This window comes from Nomia melanderi, chromosome 11, assembly GCF_051020985.1.
Source record: "Nomia melanderi isolate GNS246 chromosome 11, iyNomMela1, whole genome shotgun sequence".
Classification (NCBI taxonomy): Eukaryota; Metazoa; Arthropoda; class Insecta; order Hymenoptera; family Halictidae; genus Nomia; species Nomia melanderi.
The window spans coordinates 5998731-6016294 of NC_135009.1; the positions used below are offsets into that span (position 1 = coordinate 5998731).

A 17564-nucleotide genomic window follows, 5' to 3' on the forward strand; every position below is an offset into this window, starting at 1 on the left:
CTTGAAAGATTTAGAGGAACGTTGACGTAACGGTGTTTCAGTTCGGGACACCGAGCGTCAACAATTACTTAATTAAATTCTTTAATTAACTGTAATATAGTTCAATCGCAAGACTGATAATGAAAGTAAATGATATAACAAGACATTCTGAAGTCAATTTTGATACGAACTCAAAATTGGAACAGGGGAAAGTGTAATTGCCTGCTATCAGACCTTTTGAGCGTACGAATGGTATTCCTGTGTCACCAGTGCCTGGCGAAGTGGCAAATAGAAAGTATTTTGGGAAGTTTGTTTCGTTGGAAGCTTTCAGACGCGTCTCTGCCCGAGAATTTGTGGGCGTCAGACGTTGTGGTTCAATAGTGCCGTATATTCACGTGAATTATTTCGGCGACTCAAATGTTATTACGTCTTTTTGTTGTTTTAAATGAACACTCCAGTGAGTTCGTCCTTTTTTTCAAGGCACAAATGGAATCTCCAGAATTTTCCTAAACTAATTCTATTTGACACCGTATGAGTAAATTATTAACAGCCTTAGAAACACTTTTTAAAAATTTTAAACAATTTTATTCGAAAAATCACTGTTGAGGAATAAACAATGAAAATAGTGAAAAATATATTTTTATAGATATTGATTTTGATGCGTTATTGTATTGTATGTGAAGTGTATTTTATAAATATAGAATTTTAAAAGATTCTACTCCACTCTGTAGAATATTATTATTTATATTTATTGACGTATGCGAGTAGGACATTTTAAACGTTTTAAACATTACTACCACGCAACATGATGTAATCTAATGTACCTAATATTTAATTATCACATTGTGCTATAATATATTCTTCATTAAAATGTATCTCTAATCGTTTTACATCCTCAACGAATAAAACACACATTCATACCCCATAAAAAGTAATTGGACCGTAAAACATTAATTGCATGCGTTATTTATGTTGTTTCTGTTTACTGCTGTGTAGGAGAAGCCTCTCACTCAAAGTAAATAATTTTAATTCAAAGTCTGAAACGCATTTTAGAAAAATATAACTATCATTTCGTAACTATTTAAATAATTTAAGTAAGCCACATGTGTCTGTTTACTAGACGTCTGTATAGAAATGAAATTTCTAATACGTTATTCTTTAAATGTATTCTTTATTTTTAGGGAAAAAAGGTTTAAAATCAATACTATTAATAATAATATTCGACATTATCCTCCAACAATGCACACCATTTTTATCAAGAATAAAAGACAAAACATCTTGATAATGTAACATTATTTTATTGATTCTCCAATAAATATAGTACTTAATACTGTTACAGTAATTCTCCTTTAGTTCAATAAATCATTTAATAAAATGTCAATGAAGTATTCACTTCGCGAAATTTTAATACTTGCGAGTGTGCCTTTAAATAGACCAAATTAAATCGTTTAATACTAGAACTACCACAACCTTCAACATAATGGGTTTCAGTTTTCTCATCTCACAATTACTGATATCCTAAAAGTGCTAAATATTCGAAATTATCTTAAAAATAAATAGCTTCATTTGAATACTATGAAACCGAAAAGAAATCTGTTGTTACAATTTTTATAAATATTACATATTAATCGTATTAAACGCTCAGTAGTTCTACGGTTAACAAATAAATTGCACAAGCCTTCAAACGTACTAAAATGAAACGGAGATAATGCATGAGAGTGCTTTAATGATTCTTGCATCCCCTAAAGTAACCTTAACGGCACGACGATCGCGGCGAAGATCAATGGAGCGCATTCCCGGCTCTAAATTTCATCGGGGCTTCAATTAATCTCAATCCAGAGCGTCGTAACTCAGAAACTCTGCCGGAAAACGCGACAGTGACGATTGCGTCAAGAACCGCAACCGACTTGTTCTCTTTTTCCCACGAATGGTTTTCTTTTCTGAGAAAGTGGAAGTGCAGTTTTAACGAGCGTAGGCCCGTAACATTGCGTACGCGTCACCTACGTTCCATGTAAATCATGCGTGTCGTTATCCTACGCAATGCGCGCCGCGGAATCGTCCAATCTACGTCGTAAAAAGGATAACGACGAAACGAGGGACAACCCGCTCGAACCACTGCTCTAATATATCACAATTAATACGAAATTGAAGAAATGAACGCTTCGGTCGCTAGCTAAATCGAGAAGCACGAGACCTGGAATAAAATAAAATTGCGTACAGTGCCAGTCAAAAGTTTGCGAATCCTAGTGTTGTTTTATCCTTTCTTAATATTTTCAGCGGTATTTAAAATAGTTTGTGATACATTTATGCTCGAAGAAAATTCAGACATATGAGACATTTTGAGACATATTTCAAAAACAAAAATAGTTCATTCGGAAGGATTATTTATGTGAAAATTCTCGTGTTTCTTCGAAGAAAAGCTTCTTTATTACAGAGGTAGAAAGTTCTAATGAAGATATGAAGATGACTTTGATAAGAGTAAAATTTGATAAACTCTCTTGGAATGTACTTGGAATTGAAAAAAAAATTTAAGCAGTAATTCTTCGTGGCAATTTCAAATAAGAATGAAAAATAAGCAAATTATGGTTTTACAGTCAGGTTTCTGTTTCCGTGTTGATGATAATTATGATTATTTGTGATATTTAATGATGATTACTTGTCAATAAAGCAGACTTTTAAAAAAACAAAGTCTGTTTTTGAATTCCTAATACGCCTCCATCGAAAAGAAAAATACACATACTATATAATGCACTTCGAAGTCATGTAACTCTTATATACAGCAACTTTTCATACGACGGTGGAATTTATTCAAGGCGATCAAGTTACGATGTCCACCCAATATGTCTACTTCTTAGAGACGAGCATGATTATTAATTGCATAAAATCTGTCGAGTATCAATTAAACTTTAAAAATTCTACAACCACGTTTCACATGAGCAATAAAGAATTATTAATTCTTGGAAGTTACTTACTAGAAACAACCACAATTAAGTCTATAATAATTTTTATTTGAATGAAATAAAACATATTTAATAAAGTCTTATGGCCCACTAACTAGAAGGACAAGAGATTCCATAGAAACTATAGAAACAAATCTCTAAACTTCACCATGAATCTGATTGGATATTGCAAGGCAACAAATTGAAGATATTACAATTAACTAATTAATTTAATCACCTGATTATTTCTCGTTAATATGATTAATACATTAGATATTAGAAAATAGAAACTAAAAGAATGATAGACAATAAATACTAAAAAATATTTCTCGATTCTCTTAATTCAAATATTCTTAAATTACAAACTGCAATAACCAAGATGGTTTTTTCTAATAATCGATGACAACATATTCATCCAAATACCTGATACATCTGATTCAAGATTCAATTAAAATATTCTTAAATGATAAATTGCAATAAGAAAGATGATCTTTTCTAATAACCAATAACAATATATCCATTAACGTATCGACACATCTGATTCAATATTCAATTCAAATATTCTTAAATTATAAACTGCAATAGTCAAGACGATTCTTTCTAATAATTGTTATTGATAACAAAATATCCGTCAAAATATCGATCTACCTGATTCAAGATCGTCGTGATCAGCTCCGCGAAGGCAGGAGTGAAAGCTGCGGGACAGTCGTCGACCGCCGGGCGACGCGCCCTCCGTCGAGACGTTGTGCATCTTCCGGGCCGATTTCTTTCACTGGAACCGCCCAAAGAAGCTCCTCTCTGTCTCTGTCTGTCTCTCTGTCCCTCCCTCCCTGCCAGGTCGTCAGGTGGGACCGAGGTGAAGCGAGTGCCACGGCATATTTTTTTTATTTTTGCGAGCTGCTTACGGCGACGAGCACCGGGCTAATTAAGGTCTAATTAACGGGTAACTACGTGCGATCGTTAGGCGGTTGGATGCGTAGGCGTGGACGCAGCTCGCGGCCAACCTCCTCGCTTCTTTTCGCTCTAGTTCGCACCTGCAAGGAAAATCAAAGTTGTCCGACGACTGGCCGACGCGAGTTATCCGCGAGCGTTCTCCAAAATGGCGACACCGGGGACCGACACCGTTAATGCTGTGAACGTGAGAGGTTGCAAGGCAAGATTCAGCGACCAGAAAATTCTGTGGAATTTTATGGAATTGATCCTTGAATTTTCAAACATGGTTTAGTTTAGAATTGAAAGTTTGAAGTTGAATGTTGTAGGTTCGAATTTTGTAAGTGATTTTATGAGATGCAGTTTATATACAGTGATTTTTTAAGACGTAGCACTGTTTTTAATGGGGAAAATGTTTATGAAATAATTAGTAGGCTATCAAGGTTAATCAACCATCATTTTGTATTTAATATTTAGAATATTGTGTAGGTAAAGTATAGAATCTATAGAATATAATAGATAGAAATTTTTGTCCAAAGATAAAGCGTTAATCTGTTGTCCATTGTTTTTTGAAGACATAGGAAATGATTGAAAGTGGCGTTAATCTATTTTCCATTGTATCCAACAGTAAGGGAAAATAAAATTCAAATGTTTATTTTGCGTGTGTTCATATAACTCTTAAACGACATGTATGTAAAATTATTCTATAAAGATCAATATAGAGAATCAAACAATTTACTTAATTAATCATTAGTATATTATTATTACTGTCATTTTATTCTTAAAGGCGAGAATCATCTGAAACTTTTATCATAAATGCAGCAAAAAATGTTAAAGATCAGTAGTTTGGCTTTGAAATAGTCAGACAAAATAAACACTACGATCATTATATAATTCAAACTACTGCAAATCAGATTAGGCCAAGCCAATAAATGGTAATTAATCAACACTATGTAACCCATTCATTGTGAAAAGTTTGTCTCTTTCAAATTTGAATATTAATTAAAACCAGAGTTGGAGTTATTCGAATTACGTCAAACAAATATTTGTCCAACAATAAGAAAATTAGTCTAATTACTCAAATACACACCGTTTACTCAAATAAACTATCACTTATTCATCTAAATTAATATTACCACCACATACATTCATATTCAACCAATTTTATCGACTCAATTTATATCAAAATAAATTCTTATCAAGATACTATCAAAATAAATTCATACTCGATCAACTTCGTCCATTGATGCAGAATGCAATTACATTCGAATAAAGTTGCATTCCTTTCATTCTCAAATAAAATTTTATTCGTTGCTCTTATCTTTCATCTAATGGCCGAATAAAATTTCGCCTAACCATTGGTTTCGTAGTCCACTTCTATAAAACATGAGGGAGACATTGATCGACGCCGCGGAACGCAAGTGCGTTAAAATTTTTTTCAGGGATCATTGCTGCGCCTGTATACGGTTTACACGGGTCACCGAGTATGGTGAATCGAAAGTGTAACCCCCCGATAAACGTTTTCCCTTTGTGGCCGCGTATATGGAATCCTGGACACTAGGAAAAGTGCACGAGGTGGCCGGTGAAGAAATAAATCACCAAGAGACTCGGGACCCACAATTTGTGGGCCATCTGGTAGAAACGTATTGCACAATGAAATGCGTCGAAAGAACAGTTCGGACGTTTATGGTTGCGTCTGTAGGTACGGTTCGATAGCCTTCGTTGAAACAGGTAACCGTAGAAATGTTGCTCGAAGGTAACGAACTGTAATACATAAAGTTCCGATAAGTATCTAAACGTCCGCACTTGTGTTAATCGTGTGATTTTAACCGGATCGAGGTGGAACACCTTTTAATGTATTTATTAATACGTATCATTTTTGTATCAGCTACGTAAATGAAGATTACTGTAAAAGATATGAGAGATATTTAAATTTCCTCCACATTTGAAGGATAATTCATTGAACGTGTGATTACATGGTTGTAGTTAGACTGAGATTAAATTTGTTTGAAAAATTTGTATAAATCTAGACAACTTTTATATAACACAAGTGAAATAAAAATTATTAGAATAAATGTTCTACATAGTTTATAAATTTTCTATAAGCATGAAGGATAATTGATCATTCACACTTCACGAGAATAGTAAAACTAATTTTATACATTCACTGCGCTACGTTAATAAGTAAAGTAAAAATGGCAAAATTCACAGTAACATTTTAACCATAAGAAATACATTTTACGTCCCCTGTTTAATAAATTATTCCATAAAATCATGAATTTCCTTGAAGTTTCATAACCGACGCAAAAAGCCAAGATCGATATTACATTCTTATGCAGAGCAACAATAGATTTATAAAAGTTACACCCACATTAATTCACACTTAAGGTCTACCAGAATGTTTTGTCTGCTAATGCCATCTCAAGTTTCCAAAGATGAGTCATTCAACAGAAATGAAATCCACAAATTACCATCACGCTGGGAAGAGGTCATCAATAACGATGGAAGTCATATTATTCAGTAGACATTAATAAATGCATTGAAAATGTATTACCTTTTATTCAAAAAGGAACACAACTTTCCAGTAGATCTAATATTCACATCCATCGTAATCAATATCATCATGAACAATGCACAGTAGAAGCCCCTAAGACGCAATTCAAACATTCCGTGTTACAGCGATTACATGTTTACGAATCTCGCGTTAACATTAAAATTACCGAGCAATTAAACTGACTTTTTGAAATTCCTCTATAGAAATTCCAAGAATGCATCTATTGAGACTTCAATTAATTTGTAATTTAAATCAAACTAATAGTTTCTCTCAGAAAGACCCGTTATTTTTTCAATAATTCCTAAAAGAAGAAATCACGAATGGGTCATTTTGACCCGTCCAGTAGTTTTAGAATGAAATTCCTCTTTTCGATGCTGATCCAACTTCGCTCCCTATTTGTATTATTGGGTCGATTCAATTTTTACGTTTTCTATACGAGGTTAACAAAAAAATAACATGTATGTTCAAAATGTTATAACTTGTATAAAGGACACTTCTTTCTTCGTTTTTACTTAGTTTTAATTTAAACAGCAAACAGTTGAGAACTATTCTTTTCATTTCTCATAAAATAACGTCAAAGCTTTTGCATCAACCTAATACTTTCTTATGAAGAATCTCACTTTTACAGTTATTTTACTCAATTAAACGACGATTATTTGAAAACATTTGTATATTGAAGTAATGCTACCTGATGTGGTGATATTCAGTTAGATGAGCATGCAATAATAATAACGTACTTCAAGCAAATGATTTAATATTATATTTTATCCCTTTTGTGTATTTTGCTCTATAAAATTGTGCGGCATTTAACGTGTTAATTACGTTATTGGGGGTTCTACTGTAATTCCGATATGCGCCGCGTGTTTCTGTTATTATATTATTTTGTAAGCGTTACCTGACGTGCGCGCGATTGGTTAAACACATAATTTATGCTCGCGTCTCCCGCTGGTCAACGTGTGTAGGCCCGCGCGCCGCGGCGCGGTGGTTCGTAGGTGTGCGTGGGCGTGGTGCGCTTTTTAAATAGGCCTGCAGACTAGCTCGTAATTAAAGACCGAAAGGGAGAAAGATAAGTTTCGATTTCAGCTCTCGAGGCATCGCGGTATTTTCTGTTGTGGCCGCTAGTAATGATCTTACGAACGGCGCTCGTGCACCGCGAATGCAACAAATCAGGGATGCACTTTATTGCAAGGGAATTTTATTCAATCGATTGTTCGGACGGGACTTTTATTTTATTTTTATACTTGTTATGTTACTTCACTTTGGGTAATTGAGTAATAATTTACTGTGGAACCTCGATTTTCCGATTTAATTGGGCGACTAAGAGCGTAAGTCCAAATACATGAAGACTCGAGTGGAAACTTTTTAAAATAGATTTGTAAAGGCCGGTCGCTTGCATTTCAAGGTATGATCTAAATTGTCGAATTAATTGAGTTTCAATTATACCAGGATTCCAACTAAATTAAAACACAAGAAATAGTACCTCGATTAATTAATGTTTTACTGTATTTAAGGGATATGTTATTTTGATATTCGTTTATTTATTTGGGCTTTGTATGTTTATGATTTGATTGTATTAGGAAGGAAAAGATATTTTTCTATGATGTATGGAATGTTTAACAATCTTTGATGTTAATTAGTAATTAATGATGTCTATTTTAAATACAAGTACTCGTATTCTGATTCTTATATCTCGATGTATATATTCGTACAATATTATTAACCTGATTGATAACAATTTAATACAGTAGATAAATCATTTGGAAATAATATGCTTTCCAGAAGATCTCTGAATTCGTCTACATACAGTTACATGTACTTCTTCGTTTATTATTTCATTTGAAATAAACAGTACGCAATCCTATAACGAACACTACTGAAAATATAAAATTGAATACTTGAACGATTAAACATTCCACAACACCTATCCAACTCATAAAACGTTTGAAATTACGAATTTAAATCCTGATATCTAGACATATTTCTGCAAATTATGCACTGATCGTAGACATGTCTATAAACTCCTATTTTCATAGACTATGTCACAGAAACAGTGCAAGAAAAAATATCATTCGACGGTAATGAGGTTCGTTGACTTCAAAATGAAACAGAAAATTCATTAACCTTCGATAAACATTTTTCCTTTCTATATATTTTGCACAGTTGTACGCGCTACAAATGCATAAAAACCGCAATTCTTAAATATTTGTTGCGCTCTCAACCGTTGATAAATATTCTCTAATTATGGTAAACGGTTTCAGTGTAAATTTCGATTTCTACGTTACTCGGCCTTTCTCTAAACTAATTATGTATATATCACAGACATTTATATAAGATCTCACTACATTCGATTAAATCAAACATGAAATGGAAAATCCATTGATCTTCGACACGCATTTGTTGTTGGGAATACATATGCCTGTGTATTATAGAGTTGCACACGCCATCGGTGCATATCATCCGCGATACAATTTATTATCTTTAAATTCGTTTTCTGAAGCCACAGCTGTTGCTAGCCATTCATTAATTACGGTTAATTATTCCGGTATAAATTTCGATTTCTACGTTACCGAGGCTTTCTCTAATCAAGATCTTAACGTTTTCACGGAACGTGTGCAGAGAGCGAGCGTGCGCGTGCCGATTTTTACGGTGACATTAAATCTGATCGGCATGTTTCGATTTCACGCGTTCCGCTTCATGAAATTCGGCCGTGAAACACGGACATTCGCCGGCTGGCGAGGCGGTTCCGATACAACACGTCACGGAAATGATATTCCGTCGAGCCACCTGTTGCTCGGAAACTTCGAGTTTCCACCGAGCGAACGCGCCGGTGCGCCGCGCACAATGTGAACATTTGCTCATTTCTGCGTTAACATCAGAGAACTTTTCATAGAATTAACATACAGTGATAAAGTTTTCAAAAATTGAAACTGAAATGTTGTAGAATAAAGGAAAAGAATCGTGATGAATAAATTCTGACTTCGGGAAAATTGATAGAAATTGATATTTCTTACGATTAGAGAAAAAAAAATTCGACCGTCGAGTCTCCTTTTTGTGTACATCGGGTTATTTTAATGATGGAGATAAACTTTTTATTTAATCACTATGTCATTCATTTAATACAGTTATTGTTATAGTTATGGTTGTTTTATAGTTGTTACTGTTGCTATAGAGTATTTTTATAGGCATTGTAATGAAAGGAACGAAATGTTTGTAAGATATATTAACTTCGATCTAATTTCTCGAGGTCAAAAATGATCTATTTTGACTTTTACGTATTTTCTCTGATTTTAAAACATTTTAATTTTGATTTTTAGGAAGCTTCATCGCTCCATGTGAACTATATAAAAAATTCTTTGATTTTGACGCAAGAGTGACCGAATATTTTCAGTGTGTGTCGCAGCAGGAAGGCGCGAGAAACACGAATCCGCTCACCAAGAATCGACGTTCCATTAATTTACGATGAACGAAATATTAATTAAGCCAGTGATCACAGCAATCCTTGAACGCTTTATCGAACGAAAAAAAAGGAAAGGGAAATTATTCGCCAGGCGTATAGGTAGCGAAACGAACTTTTTTTCTATGGAAACGTTCGTGTCACTTCGTTGTATTTGTTTTTTGATTACAAGTTTCAAGCATCTTATTGAAAAACCGGTTGTGTTAGCGAAAATCAGTCAACAGTGCATAATACGAGACCTTGATTGCGAGAACGGAGCTTCGTTTGCTTCGTTTTTGAGAAATCGATGTCCTGGAAATTGATATTCGAGGCATGCGCACGGAAACAATTTTCTTTATGGAACCTCTCGTGAATATTGCACGTATAAATTAGCAAAGAAATTGGTACAGATGTTGGTACGGAAAATTAAAACGGATGCGATTATGGAAACGAATTTTTTTGTCGAGGATCTTTCGAATATTGCACGTATAAATTAGCAAAGAAAGTTCACCGTGTTAATGTTAATGTAGTGAATTAATAAACTCGAACTGTAATGACCCGGCATAACCAAATCGACCAGCACTATTAAAACTGTGAAGTAAGAAATATGAAAATATAATTGAAGTAACGAGTCCTTGTATTATTTCTATAGTTTTTTACCATTTAATTGGTCACAGCTTTAACGTTTTTATTTTTAATTATAAGATGAAAGTTGCTTGAAATATTCCAGTCGATGCAAAAGTATTTTAGCGAGTATTTAACCTTCTTTCCTCTTGACAAATCATTAACAATGAAACAGCTTCTGCGAGTCTAGTCACGAATCAAACCGCGAAGCATGAGGTCAAATACTAATTACAGAACTGCGAATGTTATATAATTCACGATTTTCGTTACAAAATGTTCAATTATTTGCGTACTACACACTGATTCTTTCAATAAAAAACTTCTATTTATTCGAAACAATATGTAAATATTATGAAAGTTTGTGCATCAAAATATATTATAAGAACATGAACAATTGCCATCTATTAAACCATTATAAACGAGGATTTTTTAAAATATTAAAAATCCGTTTCATAGAAAATTAAATTATCGTAACTGTGAAACACTATAAAATGTATGAAACTATGTAAATACTAATTTCTTATCATCAAAAATAATTAAACTATTTACGAGTAACTTTCGATTTTACGTGCAAAATCTTAATGACACTAATACGGTAACATTTATCTTCAGAAATTACCAAAGCTAAGTTAACCAAAACAAACGCGAGAATCGTCAAACTTCTAAAATGGGTCTTCTTTTCACGCAATTTAGCAACCATCATATTACAAAAGAAGAAAATGAAAAAAGACGTGCCGTTAAATGAATGCCGAGACCTTCGAGCCGAAAGACGTCCTTTGTATCATAATTGCCCGGCGATTTGCACGTGACGAAACACGCGTTACGTAAATTTTCAGCGCGCGCCGTTCAAGAGACAATGTCCCGCGGTGGCTTGCAGGGATCATCGATTTCGTTTGACGATACCGTCCACCGAGCTCGGTCGGGTATCGTTCGCCGATCGTAAATCTGAACGCTGCCCGGCAACTGTTATTATATATTTCGCCCGTCGAGCATTTCACTGTTTCCTCGACGATCAGGTGAACTGGTTCGTTAATCATTCCCGGGGAAACAAGGGCGCGGATCGTTAAGGGGCACTCATCGGAACAGAGTAATTACATCTGACTGGACCCACGGTGTTCCAACGAGATTTACAACACTGTAAGGCTGCCACGATATTAATCCCTTAGTTCGTGGGACGTCATTTGTTTCATGTGTCAATTTAAACGTTGACATTTCAAGAAGTGCATCCGGCGAATGCTGGGTCACTCGTGACCGGCGTGTAAATTCTATCCTGTTCAAAATGTTCAAGACGATCTTTCTTCGATATTGGAGATTAATCTTATTATCCTTTATCATATAGTTTTCTTAGCAGCTGTCTAATTTATTTAACTATTAACAGTCTGCGGGAATGCAAAGAAATTCTCTGTTCAGTGTAATTGGACGTTCAGCTTGAAGATAAAATATTGATGTAGTGAAATAATCCTTTATTTTGACCAGAGCCAAATTGAATAGTATTTCTGGGATGCACCGAATTCTATTCTACATATTTATATTTCAAGTGACACATTTTCTTCTTAAACGAAGTTTATTTTCATCAATTTCTTGGTATATGAGATTTTTAATCCTTCGCAATGGACTGTTGCTTTTAGAGGCAAGGGTGCATCGGGAAAGCAATGAAACTAGAGAAAAAGATAATAAATTGAAATTTGATTTCATGCATCATTTAAACAGAATAATTATTTTCAAGAATATAACATTATATTGGAAACACAATATTACTTACTGTTTTACAAATGAATACGTTTGAGTTGTTGTTAAAGCTAAGAAAGATGCCCCAATGCAGAGGGTTAAGCAAGGGGTTAATGATCACAGCCAATCCTCCGAGTCTCTCTAAAAGCTTTAGGGATTGAAGCTGTTAGGGGGTTGAAAGTTGGCCTTGGAACAGTATCTCCACGTAGGGCCCGATGGATCGTCAGAAAAACGGATGAGAGAAGAGCCGGATAAATTTCGTGGAACTAATTAACGCGGCGTGGCGTGGCGTGTTCGTTAGTCGCGGCAATTCAGAGCGGATCGACGCGAGCTAATTGCGGTAATCGCGACCGTTTACGGTTGTCTACGTGCTGACGCCGCCGCCGCCGCGAGCGCGGCCCGTCTTCTCCTCGGCCTAATCATTGGCGATCCTTCGGAACCGTTCTAGGGAAAATGCCCGCTCGAATATACCGACTGTGAAATTATATATATTTCGCGACATAAATCTGCAGCCTCGCGCCGGGACAAGATAAGTTGCGTGTTTTCACTTTCAACGTATCGCTGTTTGAAGAACGAAGTATTCATTTATAACCGTTGACTTCAATGTTATTATATTGCCCGGCTTCGAGAAGCGATCGTTTTATTTCTGTTACGGCCGGGCATCGATCATCCGGAACTTCATTGGGAGTGGAACCGACGTTTTTTTGAAAAATTTATTACTTCGTATTGTACCGCGACTGCAGAAATATGGGCTGCGTATGACGAAGAGGTTCGATGATTTTTACAGTTTCGATTACGGGTTATTCGATTGGCGAGGAGCGTCCATTAAGATTTATTTCATTCGATTGATCGATGTTCACGATTAAAGGAAATTAAGAGTGAAAAATTGTGATTGATTCGGGCGATCGATGAAATGCAGCTTTGATTGTTGATTATAGGTAAATGTTAATCGTGGATTTCGTACTTTCATAGATTCTGAATTGCTGTAAAGAAATTATGAGAACGTTCGATGGGTTAATAGGTAATTGTTAGCCCAGCTGATGATTAAATGGATGATTTAATGTGAATGTTAACCCTTTATAGCCCGTGTGACTTTGAAGTCACACATCAATATATTGAAATTTTGTTGATTTATTTAATTTTTTACTGTAAACTGACAAATGAAATTAAATAATTAATCATCTTAAATTTTTATACACATATGTGTAAACGTTCAACGTTATTGTAAAGTAACTTGAATTAAAAATTAGATGTATAAATATTATTGATAACCAAACAGTAATTGTTAAATGCATTAAATAGTGCCCAAAATTATACGTTGGGAGTTTTCAAAGACACACACTTTGAATTTATGTTGTATGGGAAGATAATATGTGGTATTATGTGCGATTGCTACGTATGTATCATATTGACATAATTACGGGTGACCTGTTGATCCTGAAAATATATATGTGTGTATAGAAAAATTTTTAAGTACATCCAGGTATTTCGCATAAATTGATTTGTTCATTGGTTGGAATATACATGGGAATGTGATAAGTATTAAAGTTATGTGCATATCCGATAAATATGAATAAATTCTATAGTTTCAAATGTTCTGAAAAATAACAACATGAAATTTTATGCAACGTAGAGGAATATACATAGACATCATAGAAAAGAGACACTGCGATGTAATTTATTTCGTTCATATTATTTCCAAGGAATATTCTACATTATTTATTACATTAATATTCTATTAAACAGATAATTGATATTCAGTAACAATTGACAATCCCTTCTCCTTATTCTTTATTATTATCAATTTAGGATAATTTTAACCATCAGTTCTGAAATATAAATTATTTTTGGTGGATCTCATCTCGCGATAGGTGCTATTAATTGGAGGAATACACTGACGTTTATCGTTTACTATTATGTATAGCTTACGTAGTGCGTAAATAACAATTAGAGCAGTACGAATGTCTATCTATAAATCGGTGAGTGCCGCGGATTAAGACTGTAAATAAAGTTCACACAGTCTGAACTTTCGAAGTGTTCGAATTTAAATATTATTTTTATCAAGAATTATCAGGCGATTGTTTTTGATTTATTGACTGAAAGTATGCTTGGCTTGATATTTTCGAAATAGTATTAAACGTCAAGGATACTATTCATATACAACGTCACCATATATTAAAAACTCAACTGTTAATGCTTAAAAAATTCAAATTCCACTTTAGTGATCTGTTAAACCTGCAGAAATTATTAATTTATTTTTTGTAAAAATAGCGACTTTCAACGTCATCAGGAAAGTCTGAAGTCAAATTTATGACATTCTTTTTTACGATCTCGAAGGTAAGTGTACTATTATGTAGTCTTATTTTCCTTCGCTTCTATTCCCAAGACTAAAAAGCTCTCAAGATCCTTATTCTTGGTAACTAAATGATTTCAGATACGTTTCACATGAAGTGCATGCTAAGAGCCACAGTATAATAAAATCATGAAATCCAAGCGGAGTACTTAAATCGGAAAACCGTTCAAATTTCCCAGAAACCTATTGACTACTTCAAGGGTATGTATTATACAGTTATGAATGTTAAAAATTGTTATGCTATATAATTAAATAATTTCATGCAACCCCCCAAAAGAATTAATTCGTACAACGTACATTCAAAATAGTAAAGAAAAATGAAAAAGAATATATTCAAACGAATATCTCAAACCCTGAAGAATCAAAAATATCATCCGACAGTACAATAGAACTTCTATTATCCGAATTAATATGGACCACGGAGGTTCAGATAATCAAATACATAGTTCGAATCATAGAACATTAAAACAAATAAAGAATTATCCATCACTGGTTTGGATAATCGAACGGTATAGTAGAACCTTGATTATCCGAATTAACATGGTTCAGATAATCAAATACACGACTTCGATAACCAAATAATAAAACAAATGAAAAATGAAGCATCACTGGCATGTATAATCGAGAGTTCGGATAATTGAGGTCCCTCTATATCAGAAATCGGCGCAGTCGACACCGGAAATTCCGTGAAAACGATAGCCACGCGCACCGTGTGTAAGTACGCGAGTCGGTGGCACCGCGGGCATATATGCGCATGATTTTACGATCAGTCCGGGAGAAGATTGGTGTTTCACGTCGAACGATCGTGAATAATGTGCTCCTGATTTTATCCTTGCACTAGCAATCCTCCGTTTTATCGTATGTGAAAGTGGCCCTTGCGCCAGCCAATAAATTGTCGGAAATTTCCAGTAGTGTTGCGGCCGCGATGCTGACAGCGGCCCGGCTAATAATAAATATTAAAGGAATCGTGTTCGAGGAAGTAATTGTCAATAACCGGGGCCCGGTGTACTCGATTCGGGCGTGTATCCGAGGGTCATAAGTGTTTCCACGGTTTTTTCCTTAATAATCATCTTAATCCATCCGGAATACATTATCGGAGCCGTTTATTTAGGTATTATGGAACTCAAAAGGAGGAATAATGGCACGGAGAGCCGCTCTACACTGAGTAATTCAGGAATTACACTGATGGCTCGAATTACAGAGATTAAATTAAGAGATGAAATATTGGCTTGTATTTCCTGCCCACCCCTTTCGTTCACGCAATGTCGAGCAATCGATGATTATAGAGCGAGTCGGTGTAATTTTAATGGAACTTCGGCAGAAAGCAGTACTCGCGTGATCATTTGACACGGGGTATATGTTTTTTTTTATTATTACGCGTCGTGTGTAGGTTGAAGGACGAGGGAACGAACCTTGACATTTTTGGGTAGAAAGAGAACAATGGACTATCTTGGAAGGTATTGGAGCTATAAGAAATTGTAGGATTCAATTCGAATTCACTTGATACATTATTAACTCCTTGCCCTATGATTTATTTCTTAACTATGATCGATACAATTTATCGTTAATAATTTATTAGGTAAAGAAAGAAATGTTGTCACTTATTCTACATTTATATTTACTTCAAACGTTAACGATTGATAATAGAAAAGTAATATTTAATTTATATTTAAGAAACGTAAATAACACTTAGATTTCTTAAATTCAGTTTAAAATTTTCATCGCGAGTGTGAGACATTATTGTAGGTCAAAGAGTTAATGATTTTAGTACCATTTCAGTTAAATAAGAATGTTTCCGCAGTGTATATACATAAATAGTCTAGGAAAACAGGGGTTTCTACAGATATCTACTATTTGATAATTCAGGCGTGAACTTCATGAATTGATAATGTACATAAATATGTAAGTAGAACAACATAAAATACAAGTTTCATTGAAGTTTAATAAATTCTACACCGAACTTCATTTTCGTAAGACAACCTTTCAATTTCATTTTACGAATCATTCTAATAAAAGTTATGAATCAACATAAACTGTTCTAGTAACTATAACATTATGTATTTCAATAAAAAGTCAGACATTAGTAAAATTTCTTATATCTTAATTCTTAACACCTTTCCTTAGAACAACGTATCAGACTCATGTGAAGATTTTAAACCAAATTTAACGAAGATAAACACAACTCAACAAATTTGAACTTAAATTAAACGTTATTCTTCTGCTATTAATAATGATACTTCAGAGAAAAAAGAATTTTTCTTTTTTTCCAATAAATTATTAATGGCGAAGTATTTGTATCGATTATACTCGAGAAAGAAATTATAGGGAAAAAGGTTAATATTTAGCGTAACAAAAACCAGAAAATGACATAATACAGACGGTACTAATTTTTTAGGAACGTAACATCGTGCAAAGGTAATCATAGTTATGTAGTTTAATCATTTCGTTGGTCGAAGACGATTTCTTAGCTTCGGTTCATCGTTAAAAGCCACTTCAGCGAGCGTCTTGAATCTTCTCTATTTTAAGCATCGCTATATCTTTTACGAAACGTCGGCGCGAATAGTCGTCCGTGGGGAGGCAACCTTTAATCCTCGGCAGAATCTCGAATCCGGCCTTTGAACCTGAAATTCACCAGACCACGAGATCTCCGCACCAGGGACTTAGGCGGGAATTAAACTGACCCATCTATTAATTTCTTTGGAAGAGACATCGCTTCCTTCCGGACGACATTAAAAATGGCACGAAGGATATTTCAGCGCATCAGTCACCGACCATGGGATTTCTAATTTTTATTTTTACTTCGTGGCGTTTTAATTTTTCTCGTTCTTATTTTTGTTTCACGGATTATTATTGAAATCTTCGGTATCAAACAGAAATTATTGGTGTCATTCAACTAACAACTAGCAGTTATTGCATTACTTTTTGAAAAGTGATATTTACTAATAATAATTTTCGATGAATTAAATTATTATACTTCAAAGAAAAGTTACCAAAAATAATATGCGTTTATTTGAGTCATCTGCG

The 17564-nt window shown here is 34.4% G+C and overlaps 1 protein-coding gene and 1 long non-coding RNA gene across 2 annotated transcripts in view; both read right to left on the reverse strand.

The window, feature by feature from the left end:
• LOC116428870 (uncharacterized) overlaps positions 1–17564 on the reverse strand; it is a 123162-nt gene that overhangs the window by 35579 nt on the left and 70019 nt on the right. The gene's annotated exons all lie outside the window — the stretch shown is intronic.
• Positions 1249–17564, reverse strand: part of LOC116428871 (uncharacterized) — a 39421-nt gene continuing 23105 nt past the window's right edge. The window contains exons 3-4 of the long non-coding RNA XR_004235374.2: positions 3567–3952; positions 1249–2173 (exon numbers count right to left, since the gene is read on the reverse strand). This is a non-coding gene — a long non-coding RNA (uncharacterized LOC116428871). The remainder of the gene's footprint in view (positions 2174–3566; positions 3953–17564) is intronic.